The sequence below is a fragment of the Taudactylus pleione genome, unplaced genomic scaffold, assembly GCF_031769625.1.
Source record: "Taudactylus pleione unplaced genomic scaffold, aTauple2 ptg000707l, whole genome shotgun sequence".
NCBI classification, from domain to species: domain Eukaryota; kingdom Metazoa; phylum Chordata; class Amphibia; order Anura; family Myobatrachidae; genus Taudactylus; species Taudactylus pleione.
The window spans coordinates 10,444,566-10,468,855 of record NW_028285109.1 but is presented as its reverse complement, the minus strand read 5'-3'; positions in this window follow the sequence as shown (position 1 = coordinate 10,468,855).

Below are 24,290 nucleotides of genomic sequence, written 5' to 3'. Positions count from 1 at the left end.
TTTGTAATACCTTACTTGTAAACAGCCCATTACTAGTTTCACTATAGTGTCCAGAGCTGACAGTGCCAAAAAAATGTTATTCTTTTCCAGGGCTCAAACCCGGGACCAGCATTGTTGCAAAGCGATCACCTAACCACTAGCCCACAAGCCAGCTATATTAAGAACCGCACATAGCAGGCTCATCCTTATGCACTCCACCCACCCGCTGCTGTTTTTAATAAAAAAGTTGTCTTCCTTTCCAAATATTATACAGTACTAGTACATATACAGGTATACACAGTACACCCACCATTAGAGAATAATTCATCCCATCTCATTGAAAGCTGTGCATGCATCTCATTAATCTACAGTATCGGTTATACCATGATAACAACTTGGGCAACTTCACTACTGTACAGTTATGTACAGTTATGTACTGATTTGCTTCCCGTTCTAAGAGCTTACTGTACAGTATGTAGGTGATATTAAAAATATTGGTTGTGCAAACATGCAAATACTATACAGTGTGTGAATGTGATATCCATCCAATTTAACAGTATGGTATTCAGTACAAATTACAACAGTGGAGCACTAGCCACCCAGCGATTAAGCGCTGTATTACACGTCGTAGCGTATCCTTCGTTGAAGAACACCAGGGTACGCCACAGGTCCAGCAATCATGTAACGTTCCATGGTGCGACACAGATCCCTGTAGGCGCGCCATGAAGAACAAACTAGCTGGGCACATCTGTATATCAAATACTCACTTCAAGGTATACTTATCCTCCCTGTGAGTCACTGTAGGGCATTGTGGTGGAGATTTATCAAAGCTTGGCGAGAGATAAAGTACCAACCAATCAAAATAACTGTCATTTTTGATATACAGCCTGTAACATGAAAGTTAGAAGCTGATTGGTTGGTACTTTATCTCTTTATAGATTAGGAAAATATTTTTTTTTATTATATACTGTATATTTACATCTGCCTGACATGTTATCCATGTTTTTGAATTTGGTATGAAGCTAAATGAATTCCACAAATTTCTTTAAATGGCGACAATCTTCTAAGTAATCATTACTGACACATAATCTGCCCTGGAGTTGTTTGAATGCTAAGTGATATCTTTTTAAGTGAGCAGGAATGTGCAGATGGGATGCTCACATTTCGGATCCCATTCTGAGCTGTGTATCTGATTATTTGCAAAGCATTGGGTGGCTTCATTAGGTTCCTCTAATCCTTTTTAATCCTTTCCAAATAAAGACATGGAGACTGTCCAGAAAGCATGACTATTACCACGGTTTTGCAGACGCAGGTTTCCAATGCTACAACCTGCTGTGTCAGGTGATTGTCAGGATTCCTTCAGTCACCAGTGCAATTCCATGCAACCTGTAACATTTGTATATCTGGGGAATATGTTGAGTGCATAGAACAGCTAGAGGGATCTTTAAAATGGCGTGCCCTCTCTGCATTCCTACCATGCCTCTTCTAGGTCAGAAAAGGTTAAAATTAGATCAGGGCTATGTTATGAGGTGCACCCCTTTTTTAAATCATCTATGCAAAATTCAATGTGAGTTTTTGTGAGAGAACGTATAGGAACATATTGGTAGAGTCAAAAAAACATATGAAAAAGTATTGGCGTAGCAAACCATAACATGACTGCAGACGTTTGCTTGGCTAGGAAAAAACTGTTCTGTTTGCTATGACTTTTTATTTGGTTAATGCATACAATATTATTGTTGGTGTAGACATGACTAATCAAGTGTAAATATTGCAAAGATTTTGAAAGTTAAACAGGTACAAAATACAGAAAAACTGATAAAATTACAATTTAAGCATAGAGCACATAACAGTACACAGATAAACAAACACATATATAACAACAAATTAACAACAATATGAGAATATGACATAACTCGAATGACGGCGGACTAATAAAGACATCCCTCCCATATAACAGATTATCCTTTCTTTATATAAGGAGCCACAAGGGTTCTGCCGCACCTTACAAAGTACATAAACAAATGAACACATAAGAAAAGTTATTAACAGTACAAAACATGGTTTAGGAACATTACTGCATTAGCTATCATAACACTAAAGGTGCCTACACACATAGCAATGTGCTCACAATCCCACAATGTGTACGATTTCCCCCTGAACTCTCCCCGGCAGTCGTGGGCACGATTTGGTCTGAAAAGCTGCCAATTTGGCACACAATCTATCGTGCCTCCTAAACTATCCAGTGAATCGTGACTTAAATTTTCAGATCTGCCCTACAGCACGGCAGATCTGAAGATGCGATATGCGACCTGCAGGGACGCGCATCGCATTGTGATCGTGAGTGGGGACTCACGATTTGGGCAGATTTTACACGATCTGTTGTTCCGATGCGTCAGAATCAGCCAGATCCTGTAAAATATCGCTATGTGTGTAGGCACCTTCAAATAAGCAGCAGGGCACCAGCAGCAAAGTGTTTGGTGCTGTTGTGGGCACTTAAAAGAAATGATAGTATGAGCAAGGGAAGGAGAAGAACGTGAAGGAAGAAGGCCCTGCTCGTGAGAGCTTACATTCTAAATAAAATAAATAGGCAGTAAGACGGTGGTACATACATAAGCAAAATATTAGGACAATTAGAATTAAGAGCACTCTTGGTATTTTGTAGAGCACCAAAAAGACCAAATTCTATCAAATTTCAATCCAGGAGGCGAGAGTAGAGGCCTTTGGGGCCATCCAGTGTCTAGAAATACATTCATTAGCCCTGGAACTGTAAGAAGAACTGTAACGGGATGGGTACAGGATGCCGGCGCTCGGGATCCCGATGGTCAGAATCCCGACGCCGGAATCCCGAAAGGGTTAGAATACCGACACTTTGTTGGCTGGTATCCTAACCCTTCCCCTCTCCCTATCCTAACCCTCCCACCCCGGTGCCTGACCCTAACCACCTCCCCATGTGCCTAAACCTAACCTACCCCTACCCACATCCTAAACCTAACCCCTGCCCTTGGCGCCTAACCCTAACCCTCCCTCTAGTGCCTAACCTCTAATGCTAACCCTCCCTCCAACCACACTACTTACCTTCAGGATTCCAGCCGTCGGGAAGTCGGCGCCGGGATTCTGAAAAGTGTTGAAATTCCAGTGCCTGCATTCTGAGCGCTGTGATCCACGTGGTCGGGATATTGACCGTATCCCATTGTAACATATATTTGTATATAATGCTTCAAACCATCTGCAAGACCTAATCCAAAAATACAAAGCCTCAGGGGAGACAGTAACATCCGTATCCCAGAATCAGTTATACAACCCAGCACGTGATTGCAGAAGGAGGAAACCATAGGGCAAGACCAAACCAAGTGCCAGATGTCACAGCATTTAGGACAGGAGGTGGAAGCCAGCCTTCCAAGTTTCTCCAAAAGTAATAGAGTCCAAAAAAACCCTATAAGTGATATAATCCTTAATTTGCTGGATTCTAGCATACAGTATGCCATGGCCACCCGATAAGAACCCAAAACCAAAGTCCACTCTACATCATACAAGGGGCCCATATCAACTCCCCATCACCTACAATCCTGCAGATTCAATAGCTGACCTAAGGGATGAATATAGGCAAGAGATACGTTTCTTGAACGGAAGAGTACGGAGCATAGTAAACATGAACCCCCCCTCCACTGTGCAAAAAACACCCTCCCTGTAGATCTGATCTATTGTGGACACACCACAAGATAACCACAATGAGTCTCCATCTAAGGAAACCAACTCCAAAAAAAGCAGCATTGCCCCAAAGAGGAGAACAGGGATCCAAACCACCCAAGAGTTTATGAGCCGCCAACCAAACCCTACATGCCTGCACCAAAATAGGGGGAAAACCCAGAAGTGAGGACTCAGCAAGCGAAAACTGCAGTGGAGTAAATGTCAAACCAGCCCAATGGACATCTCCACCCCCCAGAACAGCCACCCAGTAATAAATTTGTTTCAATTGTGCAGCCAAATATAGCACATGTCCGGCAATGCCTAGCCACCAACACCTTGGGGTCTACATAGGGTTTTATAAGCAATACAGGGAGATTACACCCCCAAATGGAGGTGGTAATAGAGTGAGCTATAGTAAAAAAGTCAGTGGGAGGAACACCGGAGAGTTCAGTAGCACATATAGCAGTTTGGGCCGTATAATCATTTTCACCAAATTTATCCTACCCATAACAGAGAGAGGAAGCTTTTTCCAGACATGCGATTTTTGTTTAAGGAAATCTATCTGGGGTTGAACATTAAGTGGCACATAGTTGGCTACATCATGGGAGATAGTAATACCCAAATACTTAAATTGAGAGCACCAGCGTAAGGGTCTATAATCATTAAGCTGAGTCATGGTGGAAAGTATAGAAAAAACAACAGACTTATTCCAAATTATACAAACACCTAAATAAATAACAAACACGTTCACTGTTACCAAAATAGTCGTATGTAATTTGTCAGCCCGGCACAAGAATAGCAGCATGTTGTCTGCATAAAAAGTAGGGATGTGCGCCGGACCATATTTTCTGGATTTGGATCTGATTCGTCATCCGGATTTGGATTTGCCAAACCGCCGTGACTGGTTTTGGATTTGGATTTGGATTTTTTACAAAAATTTACAAAAAAAGCTAAAATCACATAATTTGGAATTTTTTTGTTCCTAGAGTATTATTAACCTCAATAACATTAATTTCCAGTCATTTCCAGTCAATTTAGACCACCTCACAATATTGTTTTCACCATTATTGGCCAAAGGCTGCAGTGAGCTGGCTGGTTACTAAGTGACAGACACAGCAGTTAAAGCACATCTATGAAACATTGCCACACAGCAGTGGCAGAAATGAAAGTGTAGTGCAAGATGGAATTGTCCTTGGGCCCTCCTACCCACCCAGTGGGGTACGGCCAGCAGAGTCACAGTACTTGTATACACAGTGGGCTATGGCCCAAGGAGTCACAGTGCTTGTATACACAGAGGTGTCACAGCCCAAGGAGACACAGTGCTTGTATACACAGAGGGCTACAGCCCAAGGAGTCACCGTGCTTGTATACAGTATACACAAAGGCCCAAGGAGTCACAGTGCTTGTATACTCAGAGGGCTACAGCCCAAGGAGTCACCGTGCTTGTATACAGTATACACAAAGGCCCAAGGAGTCACAGTGCTTGTATACACAGAGGGCTAAGGTCCAAGAAGTCATAGTGCTTGTATACACAGAGGGCTATGGCCCAAGGAGTCACACTGCTTGTATATAGTATACACAGAGGGCTACGACCCAAGGAGTCACAGTGCTTGTAGTACACAGTGGGATACAGCACAAAAACACAGTTTTTACGCCCCCTTCTTCCCCCGGGAATGGATATGAATCCAGTCTGGTCAGGGTGAACAATCTCCAATATAACTTTATTTAAATGAATAGCCAGAATTTTGGCCAGGTTTTTTACATAAGAGAACAGCAGAAAAATAGGGTGATTAGAATTCGGATAAGCTGGATATTTACCAGGCTTGGGTAGAACCACTATCAGAGCTTCCGACATAGAAGAAGACAAAGAGCTAACAGCAGAAAGATCATTAAATGTCTCAAGCATCTTAGGGACACAAAAAAAAAGATGTGTCTTATAAAGCTCAACAGGAAAGTTGTCTACACCAGGAGCCTTGCCACCATGGAAGGATTTCATTGTGTCCTCAATCTCCTCTAAGGAAATGGGAGAGTCCATAAAGTCACGGCAGGTAGGAGACAGTGATGGCAGGGATATTTGGTTCAAATTCCTCCTGGGAGTATTTGGTTCAGGAAGTATAAAAATCAACAAAATAATCATAATACACCCTAGCTAGAGATTGAGTAGTATTATGAACAACAGCATCTTCATCAATCAGTTTGTGCACAATAGGGTAGTTCCATCTCAAATCATATAAGCTAGAAATTTACTAGTTTTATCCACCTGCACATAATGATCATGGGCTGAAAAGAGAAGCCTACATATGCTTGGATTTATTTAAAATAAAATGAATCCAGTCTCCATGAACTATTAGCCATTCAATTCTATCAGTGTATTGCCAGCTCAAAAGGTATATTTGTTCCAAGTCTTTACTTCTCTGTTCTAATTCCACCTCTCGCTTTCTGTGAAATATCTTAAGCTATGCTTGCTGAGAAATCAAAATGCCTCGAAGAAAGAGCAACAGCAGCATTATCAACAATGAAACCCTCCTAAACAACCAGGAGTTTGGCGTTAGCCAAAAGGGTTAAAACTAAAAAAAAAAGCTCCTCTGGGGAAACACAAACAAGAGCAAGCAACAGGGGGATGGTCTAAAATATCCTGGGACAAATAGAAGACAGCTGAGCCCATGGGAAGTAAAGAATGAAAAACCAACCCCAAATCAATGCGAGAAAATGTGCCACAAGCCACCGTTGCGGCTTGTTACCTTCACACCATATCCTCTGGCCACAGGGACTGATAACTTCCCCAGTCACCATAACCAGGCAATGTGGACGCCAAACTGGGATGGTTCAAGTGGTTGCTGGGAGACCAAGACACCAGACGGCTGCGGGTGCTGCTAGTTCTGCTGGATAGATGTGCAGTGTCCCAGCTGTCAGTCATCAATCAATCTGTGTACCCACAGCTCCTGGTGGAGGATTTTCTATTGTCCAGACTGGCGCCACGCTGCCGGTGATAGTTTACACTTCCTGTGTGAATCCTGGTTCCTGTCAGTCTGTCAGAGTCGCTGTCTGCTGGTATCCTGCCAATTCATGTCCTAGACTGCCTTGTCTGTATTCCTGGCCCTCTTTCCAATCCTGCTATCATCCTCAGCCTACGGCCTCGCTGCACCCATGGCATTTACCTCTGAGTGGTGACTTCCATCCCTGGCTAACAGCCATCTACTATTGGCGCTAAAGCTGCCTGCAGCCTACTTACCTTTACCACCAATGTGGCATCTCGGCCCTCAAGGCTGCACTAGGGCCGTCAAGGTCGCACTGTGCCATCTAAGTCGCACCTCGGCCCTCAAGGTTGCATCCTGGCCCCCAAGGCCATATCAGAACATTCGGCCCACATTTCGGCCCTCAAGGCTGCATTTTGGCCTTTAAGGACACACCTCGGCTCCCAAGGCCGCGTCATATTGTTGGAGCCGCTTCTTAGCCTTCAAGGCCACATCATATCTTCTGAACCACGTCTCGGACCTCAAGGCCGCATAATTTCCTTGGAGTCGCTCCCTGGCCCTCAAGGCCGTACCTTGGCTCTCAAAGCCGCTTCTTGCCCTCCTATTCACATCTCAGCTCTCAAAGTCGTATCTAGTCACTCAGGTCACTAAACAGCGACTATTCCAGCATAGTGACTTTCATTGTGACCTGCTCCATGCAATACCACCATCTGCCGCATAACATCTTGTGATCTGCAGGAGTACCGTGTAAGCTCTTATGTCACGAGTTTAAGACCAGGTGGCCACCTAAGTACCGTTGAGAGTATCCAGCTCTAAGGGAACAGCGGGTGGCTGTTAATGACAGAAGACTGCGGCAGCTGGACTCTTGGAGTCTTACACGGTGTTCTCTTGGAGTCTTACACAGTGATCGTAACAAAAGGTATGATGAGTTGAAGATGGAAAGAAAACTACTTGCAGTAAAGACTGCAAGTATCCCGGCGCTCAATACAAAGGGTTAATGTAACACGTGCCAGCTGCAAGTATGAGGGTTTGGTCAGAAACCCAGAGACAAAAAGTCTCCACAGCAAAAACAAATGAAAAAACAATACTATACTGCGCTAGGCACTGCTACTGAATTGAAATTTAAGTATCTATATTAGGTTTGCTGTTTGTTTAATAAACAGGAGGCATATTATAAAATTAACTGATATTTAATACATACAAAATAATCCACATATAAACAGCAACAAATTGCAATCATGTGCACATGAAAAAAATCAATCACAAAAAACTGCAGAGATCATGACTCTCTAATTGTAGTGCATTGGTATGAGAGTGAAACTTGATACCATATAACTGAGGTTCCACAGCACAACGTTCTGATACTGCCACTTGTGCAACAATGTGTCTTAAAGTAGCAATGAGTTTCCAATGGTATGACTGCTACGTTCCACTGTTTAATAGACAATCACTACTGGCGTCCCAGTGTGAAATAAAGTCACGCTGGAGATATGAAAGTGGAAAGGGGAAAGAATTGTAATACCTCTGTCCCTGGATAGCTGAATCCACACCGATATCCGTCCTGGCTCTGCCTGTCCACTTGCTGTAAAGCCGCAGCTGAATGGAACCAACTGCCATACTGCAGAAGACCAGGGCTGCCTGTGGAGCGGTTGCCGTATGTCGGCTGGCGGTGAACTTCAGGGATGAATCATCACCTTGCATGAATCCTCCAAAGTGCAAAGCGGCAAATAGCTTTGGTGCTGTGAAACAACCTCAGATGCCTGGATAGTGATGTCAACGCGTTTCGCCCCGTAAAAACCGGGACTTTCTCCAGACTGTGTGCCATAGCCAGTGACACTTCCTTAAATCCCTCCAGGCATTAACCATAATTGCTTAATTAATTAAAAGCACCAGATAATCATATATTCTTTAATCGGTATCTTACTCTATATATCCAGATAAGAACCTAATAGTGATGTATACATACAGAGTTAAATGTGTACATTTATTCATCTGCATAATAAAATTGACAATAAAAATAATAATAAAAATAAAATTAAAATTACAATACAATTTAAATTTATAAAAAAGCCTCCTGTTTATATTAGTTTATTGACATTGCTAATGTACTATATTAATAAAGTGGCTATTACATATTTTTATAGCCACATAGCCCACTTCAGCTATATAAAAGTCGATACTTCAGATCATGGAAATACTATTGACTATTATGGGATCTAGGTAGTCTATTGTAAATATTATCTAGAACACCAAAACTATCTTAACTATATTCTATAGCTGTGTTCCGTTAAACAACGAAAAATACACACGTTGCTTCTCATGAGGATAATTTGATAGATCACTGTTATCTATAACTATAGTGATAATTGAAAATATATATATAAATGAAATAAATAAATAGTAAAAATAAAAAATACTGAAAACAAAATAAAATAAAAATGGAAATACAATGTATTAATAATAGACTACAGATGCACATGTATACATGAACATAGTACCAAGAATATAGCAGCATTAAAAATATATATAAACTAAATAATATGAAAATAATACTAGAAATATAAGGTATCACCATACAATACCCAAAAAAGAGTTGAAAGGGAACATATGCACATAATTTGACCTACACCTAACACGTATACATACATACACATAATATATGGACTGACAAATGTCAAATTGTAAAGTTAGGATATCTCATCCCTCATGGATGGGTGCCTCAATATGTTGGAAAGGGATAATGAAAAAGTAATGATAATAATAAAATATTATATTGATAAGGAATCCTATTGCCTAACATTGAAATTATGGGAAGCGGTACTTGATGGAGGCGGCGACAGTCGTCCCTCGCCACATCAATCCCTCCTCTAACAATCGGTTACTTATCTAACTCTACTAATTAGGTAAAGTTCAATATCAATCAAATGAGACATGGTCTAATGCTTTGTTCAACCCTGCAGGATAAAGAGTATCCAATTTGAAGATCCAAGCTGACTCTTTCATACACAATTGGTGGAACCTATTGCCCCCTCTTGTGGTAACTCTGATTAGCTGTACTCCCACAACTGTCAGACTCGATGGATCACCTTTATGACAATGTAAAAAATGACGTGAAACACTATGCGTGGATAATTTATTAATAATATTGCTTCTATGTTCCCTAAATCTACATTTCAGTGATCTCGTAGTCCTGCCTACATATTGCAGGGAACACGAACACTGTAGAACATATACACAATATGTAGAATCGCAATTAATATATTGTTTAATCGGGAATGTGTCACCATTCACATTTGAGGTGATACTAGTCGCACGATTTAGTGTGTGTTTACACGTCAAACACACTCTTTTATTGCATCTGCTGTATAGTTGCCTGACAGTCCAGATGTTAGCCATGTATTAGTCCTCTGATTACTATTGAGTGATCTGAGTTCGCTAGGTGCTAACAAATTCTTCAAATTGGAGTTCTTTTTAAAAATAACTCTAGGTTTATTTGTTAAACAAGTTCTCAGAACACAGTCTCATTTAATATAGACAAGTTATTATAAATAATTTTCTTAATGTTCCCTGATTTACAGTTGAATTTTGATACATACAATAATCTTTCTTCCTCCAACCCACCTCCTTCTTTAAACCCCTTCTTCTTATAGCTATTCCCATCAATACTATTACCTATAGCTCTTTCAGGTTTGTCCATAAGAAGATCTGATCTATTTAGGGTTTTGGCATACTCCCTTGTTTTGTTAAGTAAATCTATTGGATACCCTCTTCTTTCAAAATGGAGGATCATTTCTTCCATTTGGCTGAAAAAATCCTCATCACATTGACAGTTGCGTCTAAGTCTTAGTACTTGGTTCTTAGGGATATTTCTTCTCCATAGTTGATAGTGACCACTAGAGAAGTGCAAGTAATTGCTAGTCCCTACTGATTTTACATAGTTAGAATGGACTATGCAGCTCTCTTGTATTGAAAATGCAATATCGAGAAAATTAATAGCATGATAACTAAATGTGTGTGTGAATTTAAGATTGAAAGTGTTTGAATTAAGGTAATTAACAAATGCCAGTGCTCTCTCTAAACCCCCGTCCCAAATAATAAATAAATCATCAATAAAACGGCCATAGAGGACCAGATTATCCCTATATGGGCTGCTCCAGATATATTGTTCCTCGAAGCGACCCATATAGAGATTAGCAAAGCTTGGCGCAAATCTGGTCCCCATGGCCGTTCCAAGTGCCTGTAAATAATAAGTGTTATCAAATAAAAAATAATTGTGGGTGAGAATGAATACAATGCAATTTAAGACAAAGTCACGACATTCTTTAGATAATTTAAAGTCTGTCTCTAAATAATTTTGTTGCTTCAATCCCAGCTAAATGTGGGATATTCGTATATAATGCCTGGACATCAAGGGTTAAAAAACCCCACCCCCTCGTCCAGGATACTTCAGCAGTTTTTTGTAATATATGTTTAGTATCTTTTACATATGACTGTAAATTAACAACGTGACTCTGTAAATGTGCATCAACAAACTGTGATAAATTACAGGTGAGGGAACCATTACCAGAAATAATAGGACGCCCGGGAGGTGAAGTGAGTGATTTGTGTATTTTGGGTAAGTGATAAAAAACAGGGGTGATAGGATGTGAACATATTAAAAATTTATGAGTGCCTTCCGATATTGCATTTTCTTCCAAAGCTCCATCCAACATCTTTTCATATTTATTCTTATACTCCATAGTGAGATCTTTCAACAGAATAGTATAGTACTTCATATCTTGCAACTGTCTCATAGCCTCCGCCATATAATCTTCCCTATTTTGAATAACAATCCCCCCCCCCCTTGTCTGCAGATCTAATAATAAGTGATTAGTTTTCTCTCAATTGTTTTAAAGCAGCTCTTTCACTTTTGGATAAGTTCTGTCTAAAGGTCAGGGAGTAAAAACTTGTTTTGTTTTTATTTTTATTTTTACTGTTTGGTTTATGACACAGTTTTTTAAAATCAGTTAGAGTTTTGTTATAAAAAATATTTATAGAAGGGCTCTTTTGTTCTAGTGGGAAAAAACTAGATTTAAGTTTAAATTTAGGCATATTCAAGTTGTTATTATGAGCATTAGTGTCGAATACCAAAACTTCTTTTGAATTTTCACTGAGTAGTTGTTCTAAACTGGATAGAGCTTCTTGATCTTCATCATTCAGAATTATTGGAGAAAGCTTTTCAGAGATCTTATTGAGGGTTTTTGATGCAAAATATAGTTTCCTACAAAGATCTCTGGTAAATTTATTTAGTTCGAGGAATAGTTCAAATAAGTTGGGGTTTTTCGTGGGTGCAAAACTTAAACCTCTCTGTAATACCCTCTTCTCATTCTCATTAAGATCATGGCTGGAGAGGTTGAAGATTCCCTTTTCATCTATTTGTACCTTATTCTCCTTATTTCTTTTTCCTCTTCCTCTTCTACCTCTCTTTCTCTGCGTCTTTTTATATGTTGGGGGGTAGGTAATACTTCTTGCGGATTTAGATGGCGATGGTCTGCTGCTTGAAAAAAATCCCTCGATACATTCTGCCTTTCCGTATGAGATGTGTATAACGGTTTCCTTAGATTACGTATACTAGTACTGGTGTCTGATCTATTTATAGATGTTTGAATATCACCATAATTAGATCTTCCTGTCCTAACAAAGGAATCTTTCTGTATAGATTGATGTTGAAGTACTCTATTCCTTTCATGAAGATATTTCTTAACCACTATCAACCATGGATAAGAAATATCCCTAAGAACCAAGTACTAAGACTTAGACGCAACTGTCAATGTGATGAGGATTTTTTCAGCCAAATGGAAGAAATGATCTTCCATTTTGAAAGAAGAGGGTATCCAATAGATTTACTTAACAAAACAAGGGAGTATGCCAAAACCCTAAATAGATCAGATCTTCTTATGGACAAACCTGAGAGAGCTATAGGTAATAGTATTGATAGGAATAGCTATAAGAAGAAGGGGTTTAAAGAAGGAGGTGGGTTGGAGGAAGAAAGATTATTGTATGTATCAAAATTCAACTGTAAATCAGGGAACATTAAGAAAATGATTTATAATAACTTGTCTATATTAAATGAGGACTGTGTTCTGAGAACTTGTTTAACAAATAAACCTAGAGTTATTTTTAAAAAGAACTCCAATTTGAAGAATTGTTAGCACCTAGCAAACTCAGATCACTCAGGAGTAATCAGAGGACTAATACATGGCTAACATCTGGACTGTCAGGCAACTATAGATGCAATAAAAGAGTGTGTTTGACGTGTAAACAACACACACTAAATCGTGTGACTAGTATCACCTCAAATGTGAAAGGTGACACATTCCCGATTAAACAATATATTAATTGCGATTCTACATATTGTGTATATGTTCTACAGTGTTCGTGTTCCCTGCAATATGTAGGCAGGACTACGAGATCACTGAAATGTAGATTTAGGGAACATAGAAGAAATATTATTAATAAATTATCCACGCATAGTGTTTCACGTCATTTTTTACATTGTGATCCATTGAGTCTGACAGTTGTGGGAGTAGAGCTAATCAGAGTTACCACAAGAGGGGGCAATAGGTTCCACCAATTGTGTATGAAAGAGTCAGCTTGGATCTTCAAATTGGATACTCTTTATCCTGCAGGGTTGAACGAAGCATTAGACCATGTCTCATTTGATTGATATTGAACTTTACCTAATTAATAGAGTTAGATTAGTAACCGATTGTTAGAGGAGGGATTGATGTGGCGAGGGACGTCTGTCGCCGCCTCCATCAAGTACCGCTTCCCATAATTTCAATGTTAGGCAATAGGATTCCCTATTAATATAATATTTTATTATTATCATTACTTTTTCATTATCCCTTTCCAACATATTGAGGCACCCATCCATGAGGGATGAGATATCCTAACTTTACAATTTGACATTTGTCAGTCCATATATTATGTGTATGTATGTATATGTGTTAGGTGTAGGTCAAATTATGTGCATATGTTCCCTTTCAACTCTTTTTTGGGTATTGTATGGTGATACCTTATATTTCTAGTATTATTTTCATATTATTTAGTTTATATATATTTTTAATGCTGCTATATTCTTGGTACTATGTTCATGTATACATGTGCATCTGTAGTCTATTATTAATACATTGTATTTCCATTTTTATTTTATTTTGTTTTCAGTATTTTTTATTTTTACTATTTATTTATTTCATTTATATATATATTTTCAATTATCACTATAGTTATAGATAACAGTGATCTATCAAATTATCCTCATGAGAAGCAACGTGTGTATTTTTCGTTGTTTAACGGAACACAGCTATAGAATATAGTTAAGATAGTTTTGGTGTTCTAGATAATATTTACAATAGACTACCTAGATCCCATAATAGTCAATAGTATTTCTATGATCTGAAGTATCGACTTTTATATAGCTGAAGTGGGCTATGTGGCTATAAAAATATGTAATAGCCACTTTATTAATATAGTACATTAGCGATGTCAAAAACTAATATAAACAGGAGGCTTTTTTATAAATTTAAATTGTATTGTAATTTTATTTTTATTATTATTTTTATTGTCAATTTTATTATGCAGATGAATAAATGTACACATTTAACTCTGTATGTATACATCACTATTAGGTTCTTATCTGGATATATAGAGTAAGATACCGATTAAAGAATATATGATTATCTGGTGCTTTTAATTAATTAAGCAATTATGGTTAATGCCTGGAGGGATTTAAGGAAGTGCCACTGGCTATGGCACACAGTCTGGAGAAAGTCCCGGTTTTTACGGGACGAAACGCGTTGACATTACTATCCAGGCATCTGAGGTTGTTTCACAGCACCAAAGCTATTTGCCGCTTTGCACTTTGGAGGATTCATACAAGGTGACGATTCATCCCTGAAGTTCACCGCCAACCGACATACGGCAACCGCTCCACAGGCAGCCCTGGTCTTCCGCAGTACGGCAGTTGGTTCCATTCAGCCGCGGCTTTACAGCAAGTGGACAGGCAGAGCCAGGACGGATATCGGTGTGGATTCAGCTATCCAGGGGCGGAGGTATTACAATTCTTTCCCCTTTCCACCTTCATATCTCCAGCGTGACTTTATTTCACACTGGGACGCCAGTAGTGATTGTCTATTAAACAGTGGAACGTAGCAGTCATACCATTGGAAACTCATTGCTACTTTAAGACACATTGTTGCACAAGTGGCAGTATCAGAACGTTGTGCTGTGGAACCTCAGTTATATGGTATCAATTTACACTCTCATACCAATGCACTACAATTAGAGAGTCATGATCTCTGCAGGTTTTTATGATTGATTTTTTTCATGTGCACATGATTGCAATTTGTTGCTGTTTATATGTGGATTAATTTGTATGTATTAAATATCAGTTCATTTTATAATATGCCTCCTGTTTATTAAACAGACAGCAAACCTAATATAGATACTTAAATTTCAATTCAGTAGCAGTACCTAGCGCAGTATAGTATTGTTTTTTCACATGATGAGTTGAAGAGAAGCAAGAGTATAAGCGCACCCTAGAGTTCTTAGAGCACCAGTTATCCACCAACCCTGTCTCAGAAACAAGATGGGAGAAGGTGGAAGAAGTGATATGTGGGGAGGGATGTGGAGTTTCCCACCACCTATACAAATCATCATCCAAAATTACATTAAAATCACCAATACATCACACAGGGACCAAAGGGATGTTAGAAAAATTCACGGGCCTTAGCAAGAACCTCAGAATTATAAGGTGGGAGGATATGTACCACTAGAAGGATAAAAGAGGTGGCATGGACAGAGCCATGAAGGAAAACAAATTGCCCCAGGGGGTCAACCTGAACCTTATGACAAACAAAACTCAAAAATGTACTAAGTGGCAAAGACACACCAAGAAAAGGAGTGTGAAAAGTAGAATGAAAAGCCCAAACCACCTAAGGCCATTTAAGGGACAAGATATGGCTACCCATAAGGTGAGTCTCTAGGGGGCATAATATTCACTTGGGCGTGAGGTTTAGTGAGGAAAAAACCTTGCGCCCCCTGGTGCCCAATGTTGGATTGCCATGGATATGCGTGCGCTCGATATCTGTGGTATCCAATAAAAAAAGTGGTCTCAGCGAAAACCCTGCGCGGCGTAATTTTTTTTTTCTAAAATTACACTTTTCTGCCCAGGGGTCTCCGTTGGTCTCTGTGGCTCCTGGTGGCCTCCCCTCCATTTTTTTACTGGGGAGGGGGCTGCTGGGAGTCCCGGGGGCTGCAGTGAGGCACAAGGGCTGCTGGAAGATGTAGTTCTCCCAGCGCCCATTACGGGGGGGCTTTCTTACACTGGTCGCACACACACCAGGGGTCACACACACACTCATGCACACACAGTCACTCATAAACACTCACAAACACTCACACACACTGACATACTCACCGCTGCTGCAGGACACCAGGTCCCAACACTGGAAGACAGCACTTCGGAAGGTGAGTATTACTGACTAATTAAGCTAATTGGAAACGTCCAATTGCTTAATTAGTCATTAGGAGGGGTGCTGCCGAGGTCACAGAGCATTTTCCGACCATTTTTCCTATAATTGTGGATTTTTGAAAAAATTGGTCGTGCTCTGGAGGTACGCAAAAAATAACTTCCCGATGCTCAAAAAATCAAAAACTCCTAATTGAATAGCAAAAATCCCACACCTGCAGAAAAACCCAGCGGGTGCAGGATTTTGCTATTCTCGCGTCCAATTGAATATGCCCCTAGGAGGCAAACAATAAAAGGATTATGGGTGGTTTGAAAAAGCGCACAACCAAAGACCTACACACATTCAAGAAAAAAACTGTTAACATAGATAATTCCACAAGGTGAAAAAAATAAATCGGGAGAACAAGTGCCCACATAAGGCACCAAACAAAGAGAGTCCCATAGCATCCTGCAACCTTGCCACCAGTATAAATGAACAGCACAAAGTCATCCCCCAGCACTCAGAATGAAATCAGCAATAAGATTTGAAAAACGACATGTGGTAGATAATGCACAGATCTCAGTTGCATATATTTGCGAAAATATGGCTAAGCCTCCAGGCCGCATCACGGCGTCTCTGATACTGGAGGTCCCTATCACTGGTCTGGTGTACTTCCCTGGGGTGGCTGGCCTTTGTCGGCTTTTTTGGGGTTCAAACTCTGACCAAGTGATAGGGACATCCAGTATCAGGGAAATCTTATTGTTGATTTCATTCTGAGTGCTGAGGAATTTCTTTTTGCTATTTCTAGTATAGAATAACCCCTCCCTTACATGCACCTGAGTGATATTACTGAAGTGATTTAGCAGCTACTAACATGTACACCAGTATAAATGAACAGGTGTGCTGCAAACATAATAAAAAGACTGAAGCAAGAAAAACATACAAAAAAATAATAGGAGAAAGTAAAAAGAAAGGGAAAACAGAGTGTGGTTCGAAGAACCAGTGCCATCTGAAAATGGCGTTTGTTCTCACAAGCAAAATCTGAAAAATTTAAGTTTTTGGAGTTTGATCAATATTAGGCGGTCCTATCGGACCCCTACTAATGAACGGCCTGTTACATAAAATATGCTGATGAGGAATCTCCCTTAAAGTAGAAACTATCAGCCTCATGAGCCTCCATGTCTAGGTGTCTGTAGGTAGAGCCAAGGACACAGCCTCCCTAGGAGTAACGAAGAAATGGGATCTACCGCCCGACACAACTCTCAGGCAGGCAGCGAAGATCATGACACATGGGAGTTGCAAGTGCCCCAAAAGTATCTTGATTTCTTGGGGACATAGGTTTAGGCAACGGGGAAGGGGGGGTTAGGCACTTACAGGGGGGATTAGGGTTAGGCACTTGGGGGGGAGGTTAGGGTTAGGCACCCCTAAGGAGGGTTAGGGGGGTTAGGTTAGTGATTACTTACCTTAGGACAATCGGAATTTCCAACGCTGTCGGGTTGCTGTTGCCGGGATCTGTTCAGCAGTCGGGCTGCCGCTGCCGGGAATCGAGCTGCCGGCCATGCGGCTGGCTGTATTTCATACCGATTCCGTACTCAGTATGTCACCCGAGTACTAACTCTCCATGTCATCCTCCTGTGCCTCACCTGTGATTGTATTCCTCCATTTCCCACTTGTGCCGGATACCTGCCAATGGGCCGCATCCTGCTTGCTGGGTGCAGCTTAAACACAAATCCCAATTGGGTCACTGGTGAACACCTCCCAGCAAGTAAGACTCTGCGCCTTTGGTCAGGTCTCGCCAACATCTGGAATCTGTGGATAAGGAAGACATATAACCAGGCCTCTCGCCTCTGGTTCTTCCCCCAACCCAGGACCCTGACTTCCCACTCCTCAGTAGGAGATCTCCCTAGCTCAAACGTGACAATAACACAGTGTCCCAATCCTTACAAGGCAAAATTTTTGCACAGTTCTCCGCATGGCCACCAGAGGTATGTGATTGGCCCTTTCATTAGCGAATTTAGGGGTGACTTCTTCTCCCCCAATTGTGGTAAGTAACCAGGATTCCAAGAAGCATTCTGGATGTGAGCCTTCTGCCTTCTCAGGTAGGCCAACTAAACGAATATTATTTCAACAAAGTCAACTCTGAGCTTCAGGAGAGGCATTATCTTCCAGTGCAAATACGATTTTCAGTTTCTCCAATACGATCTTGCATTTTTTGCAATCAAGGATAGGTCAATATGGACCTCTGCAATATGGTCTGTCAACTGTTTCCCAGAATCTGACATAGCCCGCAATAGTTGTTCCATTTGGAGCACTGGTGTTTTAGGCTACAGGGAAACTGGTAACAATGAAGCAGAAGTCTGAGAATAAACAGAGCCACCAGAAGTGGATCTTGCATACTTTTCAAGTTTAGCAACAGCTGAGGATTTTCTGCTCATGGCAGCAGCAGGTAGAAAGGAGAGGAGCTACAGAAATCACCATGCAACACAGTAACAGCAGCTGGATCTCTTATTAAGGAGCAGGAATGGCAGACCAACTGCAGTGACCAAACAATATATTTTTGGAACCAGAAGCAGTAGAAATATGGGCAGAATATATTATAGTCCAGTATGCCTCCCAAAATCAAAGATGGAGAAGAGGGAGTTATCCTTGGGCACAGTAAACATTGTAGCCGGGGAATGCAGGCAGAGACCTGGAAGAGCCCACAGTCTAATATATGAAGGGAAGATGGCTGCCAAATGGAGCTCCAGCACCACAGAATTCAGGCAGCTCCGCCTCCAGCTACCAGGGAGAGACACAGAGGCATCTGGAGATCAGCAAGGATGTCAGGGCAATCCACCCACACTGCACTGCCCAGAACAGACTGCACAAAACAGGAGCTCCAGAGGAAGGAGGCATACACCGGAGGAGTCTGAAGGCCACAGTTTGCATCGCTGAAAAACACTGCAGTAGCAGCCACAGAAAGAAGAACACCGGCTCCTTTGGACCAAGGGTAATCACAACAGGCTGGGACCAGGACCCACTAAGATCCTTAGAGGCTACAGGATGCAGCTCCCAACTGTTGTATTTTAAACACAGCCTGTAACATGACAGTTAGGAGCTGAGTGGCTGGTGGTTTATCACTCTCCAGTTTATCACTTTTCAGAGCTTAGTACATCACCCCCTTACTACCAGAAGTCATCTCTTGCCATATATTTTCTCCTTGCTATTATGGCACAACACATTTCTGCTTATTTTTGGTTTCATAATGGTTTTTTGGGGGGGGGGTTTCCTTCACTTATTTTTGAACATAGTAAGAAGCCAGGTTCAATTTTATTTTTTAGTACATGCAGATATATGACTTATGTGATATATCAAGTAAGTGTAGTATATTTTTCTTACCTGTGGTAAAAAGTCTTATACAAAAAATGTCTGCAATGAAATTAAATGTTTTTGTTTTTTTAACATGTCTTGCATAGTTATGCAGTTTGCTATGTGAGGATTCGTACAGCCATTTATACATCTGGAGCTGTACACTGATACGTGGGGAATGTATACACTCCTAAATATGAATGCTTCTTCTTCCAGGCAATTACAATGACATGAGCACTGTAAGGCATTGTTCCTTGTCTCGAGTATTCCACGTGTACCGCTGGATGTCTCTAGCAGCTCTTGTGGGTACCGCACAGGTACTAACATTGACAGGCGGCTCCTGTGTGGAACAAAATGAGTTTAAAACACATCATTCCTTTGAAGGACAAAGCGCCAGTTTGTTTACCTATCTCGCTTAACCAGCAGCGCCTGGAAAGACAGGTTGTTCAGCTCCCCAGGGCCTTCTGGGAAGAGGAATTGTATGCTTGGCTCGGCCTCATCAGTCACCGTTGATTATTCGGAGTGTCAGTAGGAATCAGTGGCCGTGATCTGATTAGAGGAATAATTTAACCACTGTCACAAGGAGAGATAACCATGATTTATGACCAGGACTATAATTTGGTTGTAAGCCCACTGGTGTATCTGGGCAAGGATCCCAAAAGGACAGCAACCTTTCTATTAGGACCTAAGATGCCCTTTGAAAAGCATGCATGAATAATCATTGAGACAAGGATGTATAACCCTTTACATGCCACACACACGTGATTTTTAACAAGGAGATTAACCCTTTGGGGAGAGCAACATTAATAACCAGAGTTAAAAGGTTCCCTCTGTCTGCTTCATAACTAATTCACTAATTCTAATTATTTTCTAAGTCATTTCATGTAACTGTATAATACATTTCATTGATCTCAAATCAATGTTGAGGAAACTCATGCATTACCGTGCATTTGCTGTTTCTGTGCATCATCAGTGGATAGCAACATCCCAGAGGTAATCTAATGTTCACTACTGACCCAAAGAGCTTGCAATCAATATAGTTTACTGTGATTTAACATTCCAGGAATAGAGGTGAAGCACATAAAAGAGCAAAACTTTAACGTTAAGACGGACAAGGGAGAGATACAATCCCCATGAAATTTACAGCGAAGCCATGAAGTTTATGAAAAAATCAATGCCGTACGCCAGTGTCTGACCACCTTTTATTAAGGCTGAACGTTTATGATGTCAGTTCATTTCTATTAGCACACCCTAAGTTTGACACTTCGTAAAGCTACAGCAAGATATATCAAAAGTGACTTTCAGGATATAGCAAATGGAGACTGTATCATGTTCATTAGCAGGATATTGTTCTAAAGCGTTAATTTTGAAAATTTGATGTGTTTGATAGATGAATATCTTAAAGCTGCACTTCTACTTAGAAAAGTATGTGCCCTCACCCCCACCCCCCCAGACGGAGCTACATGCAGCTGTTTTTCCTGTGGCTTGGTTGGTTCATTAAATGGTGGCAGAAGGGCCGTGATTAGTCCTCTCACTCCCTGGGCATTTTTGAGGCCTTATTTATCACAATCCATATTACAAATGCAGATGTTATAAAATAATTTAGCCTAAATTCACGATGTGAAAATTAACATTCTCATGAAAATGTAGCAATATTCTCTTGCCTGGCAGAGGATCTGACAACTTACACTATCACTCTTCTTCTTGGTTTGGGTCCACCACCTGTACTGCAAATGAGCTGCTGTCATCAGGGGCATCTTGACTTGCAATTTCCACTCTGGAGCTCTAACACACAGTGTACAAGATGGTGCCATGCATGTGCAGTACTAGCCTCTGCGGCCATCTTGGTAAAGGGAGTGAATTCTCTCTGGGGAATAACATGGAGTCTGCGCTGTACCACTCTCCATCTTCAACACCGGTATGATAAAAGGTACCAGTACTCCTAAGCAGCTCATGGTCCTGTGTGCCAAGTAAGTGCCTCCCTGGTTAATAAGTAGCTGGAACAGAGCAGTCTGGTGACACAAATTCTAGGAAGGACTGGTACAATATACCAGCGATGATGAAGAACCTTTTTCCAGAAAAAAAATGTGCCAGTACTCGTTACTGTTGGGAACCATCATAATAAAAGCAGTGGTTCTACCATCAGGTAGTATCTTTTTTGGTGCAATTAGTGGATGAGTTTGTGGATAATATTAACCATACTGCTATCAAACAGCAGCATGAGCAGGAGTGTGTGCAGGGGGCATAGATCTAGAAATTGTGGATACATATATTATTTTTAAATAATAAATAAATGATAGATAGATAGATAGATAGATAGATAGATAGATAGATAGATAATTAGATTGATTGATTGATTGATTTTTGGTGGGCTTTTCACGTTGCAGTTTGTCACTGCTGCTTCAGAAGTGATTTGTTTCAAAATAAACCATTATCGTATTTATAGTAACTCAACTGGTTTTCAGTGGCTCTTATTTTACTACACATGGGCGTAATTACCATAGGAGCAAGGGGTACAGCTGCTATGGGGCCCAGAGCTGAGGAGCTCCATAGTTACATGTGTTATATACATTTTTCACCATTGGGTGAAACATAAGGGCTATTACACATTTTTGCTATGGGGCCGTCAAATACCTAGTTACGCCACTGTTACTAAAATATCATTATATAGCACCTGCATCTTACTTCAAAGTCCACATTTCATATTTGTTAAGATGCTGCACATATTTTTAAATGCTGGACATCAATGCACTGGCAGAGGAATTAAGACGGAGTGCATTTTATATGCAGGAAGTAAAAATTAAACACCCGAGCCAGTATGTCTGACTATGGGCTATAGAGGGTTACGTTATTGTTACTAGGCAGTTGTAAGGGATAGGGTGAGTTGGGTCAGCCTATAGGATGGATGCTGGGGGTCTGGTTTCAGGGACATTTCAGGGAGATTGTTCTACCAGCCATTTTAGGTCATCTTCCTTTGATTTGTTCCCCACCCACCCTCCCTGTTTTTTTTATTTCTGAGTGGTGTCAGCTTTGGAATTTGGTGGGAAAGAACGGTTGCAGTCGCCATCTGTCTATGGAGCTTCAAGTGCTCTCCCTCCCCAATACATGGCTTAGGCTGATTCTTCCCTACTGGAGTCAGTGGTGCCATCGCTCCAGGTGAGCTCATGTTGTGTCATTGGGGCAGGAGGTGGATACCTTGGGCGCGATAATGGGCTGGCTGGCCGCCTCCCATTTTGGTCAAGTATGGAGTGACAGTTCTTGGATCTTGCATTGTGGGGCCGTTCTTTCAGTGCCACCATTCTTTATCTTTCCTTTCCGCTTCTTAGTCATTTAGCATTGTTAGCATTTTTTAGTATCTGCTAGTTTTAAATAGCCATTTATAGTTTTAAATAGGAAAATAAATAAAAGCTGACCTTCTTTTCCCCTTAAACCAGTCTCAGTGTCATTATTTCAATATTGTTATGGTTACTGGTTTGCACTACACAGGGCTCTAGCGGTGTTCGACCAGTGCGGTTGCACAGGGGCGCCACCCATAGAGGGCGCACCCCTCCCCAACATCCCGATTTCCAGTACTGTCCCGCTGTTCCACCCGTGGACCGAAGTGGCCTGTGGGTGGTCAAATCGGGAGGTTGGGGACCCCCACCGCCGCAGCTGTGCAGCGGTGCCGGACCCCCTGAGTGTGAATGAATGCAGTGCACATGTGCGCGGCATCCATTCACTGATGGCAGAGGGCTGGGGGAAGCCCATCCAGTGACGGAGGGCTGGGCTTTACCCCCAGCCTGACGTTATTTGGAGGCGTTCCATGCAGGCACGCCTCCTAATAACGTCACTTAGGGGGCATGGCCTATGGTAATGAGGCCACACCTCCAATTTCGGTCAAGCGCATCTCTGCCGCGCGCAATGACAGGGCGCATCCTACCGGGCCGGCAGAGGGTGCTCAGACCCCTGGAGCCAGCCCTGGCACTACACTGGGAGTGGGAGGACATACATTTGGTGATGGGGAGTTTATGGATGGCCTTATTGCATAGAGCAATACAGGATATGGACTTGATCCTCCGTAGGGATGTTACATTTTTAATTTTCTGCTAATATATTGGTAAAAGGAGTTTTGCCTGTGTTTGACTGCCATCCCAAAGGGACAAGGCTAAGGAGAGCTAATCTGCTCATTATGGGATTTCAGGGTCTGTTGTATAATAAACCTTTGAAGTGTGTTTGGTTTTGAGCAGTTTCTACATGCCAAGAGACTGAGTGGGCTTCGATGCCCCTGCAAATTCCCCCCATTTACCATAACTCCTCAGCAGCGATTTGGCAGACACACTGAATTACATATATTTCTTATGCTGAAGTCCCTCAATCAGTTTCACTCCACAGTGCTGAATAGAGACCTTTTTCTCTGCCAGGAAAAAAAAGATATTCATAGCTTTCTCCAGGGAATGCTGCACTTTTAGGGCTACAGAAAAGGTTCCACAGCAAATCCCGAGAGGCACATGATCCTTGATTTTAATGGAGGCTGTACCTGACAGCATCACTTTCACTGTTTAAATATGAACATGAGTGAAGTGTGTCATATGGGTGGAAGAGGGGCCTGTGGCTTTGCTTTCTAACAAATTTAATTTGTCCATTAAAGATACATGAACCTCAGATCAATTGGCAATGGTGGTTAGACCCCCATGTGCTGAGCTAATGGCTACACCTTGTCTAACATGGGAGATGCTGATTGTGGTTAGGTTACTGCTTCCCTAAGAGTAATTTGAGCTTCAGAAATTTGTCAGCTAAAACCTAACTTCTGTTTCAAGCCACTGTAAAGTGT